Source organism: Belonocnema kinseyi, chromosome 3 (assembly GCF_010883055.1).
Source record: "Belonocnema kinseyi isolate 2016_QV_RU_SX_M_011 chromosome 3, B_treatae_v1, whole genome shotgun sequence".
Taxonomy (NCBI): Eukaryota; Metazoa; Arthropoda; class Insecta; order Hymenoptera; family Cynipidae; genus Belonocnema; species Belonocnema kinseyi.
Window position 1 is genome coordinate 146,736,650 of NC_046659.1, and position 1,474 is coordinate 146,738,123.

The window sequence follows — 1,474 nt, forward strand, 5'->3', positions numbered from 1 at the left end:
CCTAAATGTGCTGCTGTCTCATTCATAATATGCCCAACTTATTGGTACCAGTCACTAATCATAGTTCGAGTCCGGTTATTAACAATCTATTACTTATGACTCATTGTCGCATCCCATTTCCTTAACCGAAAAACGATATTCTAATATTAAGAGTGTCATATTCTTATTGGCATATTCTTATTAATATTCTTCATGAATTAAGCGAAATGTGCTCTGTTCAATCATTTCCTTCAGTTTTGTGTCACGTGCTTCTAAATCAGCTTATTCTCTTTATAATTCTCGGCAATGAGTGCTGTCCGTTAAAGAAAAGTGGTAAGTACGATACACAAATAACACGGGACCACAAATTGGAAAACAAAATTGCTGGGGATAAACGGATGTCTCCTATACATATTTTGAGGAGCTGAATTCGGATTCGTTGAGCTTTTACCTCCAACACGTTAGGATTTTTTCGCAATTGCAGAAAACGTGCAAAAAATGAAGTTTTCAAGAAATATCTTCATATATAAAGCAAGTCGGACATGTCTACAACTATCGAATTCTTATTTAAAACATCAAAGCTTATACCCCAAACGCAAGAACCCCAAAACTACCAAACAATAAACCCCAAAACTAGAAACCACAAACCCTCAACCGAAAAATCCCAAACTCACAAACCCGATACTCAAAAACCCCAAACCTTTAAACTACAAACTCACAAACCTGAAACCTACAGACTCCAAATCCAAAAACTTCAAACTCACAAATCCTAAACTCTATAAACCCCAACCCCACTAATCCCACGTCCACAAACCCTAAGCCTACAAACCCTAAACCTACAATCTGCAAACCTGAAAGCTTCAAACCCCTAACACATTAGACCTAAACTCCAAACCCGCAAAACTTAGGCCCACCTCTTTGTTGGTTATTCCTGGGTTCGGCAATGATCGAGTATATTAGTTAAAATATCAACGAATTTACTGTATGACACAGGTTTTTCGGGTTTGTGGGTTTGAAGTTTGTGAGTTTGGAGTTTTTGGGTTTGAGGTATTTGGGTTTGAAATTAGGGGGTTTGGGGTTCAAGTGTTTAGGATTTGTGGGTTTGAAGTTTGTGGATTTGGAGTTTATTGGTTGAGGTTTGTGCGTTTGTGGTTTATGGGTTTGGGGTTTGTGGGTTTGTTGTTCGTGGTTTTGGGGTTCGTGGGTTGTTAGGTTTGGGGTATAAGCTTTATTCTTTTAAATAAGAATTTGATAGATGTAGACATATCCGACCAGCTTTATATATGAAAATATTTTTAAAGAAACTCTATTTTTAGCACATTTTTAGCAATTACGCGAAAATTCTGACGTGCTGGAGATAAAAGCTAGCGGATGCTTACATCTGACTTTGATATTCACAATTTATTCACTTTGCCATTCAGGATTTTGCAAAAAACTATTTATATGTATTTAGTATATATTTATTTCACGCAGTCACACCGACGCATAATCACTA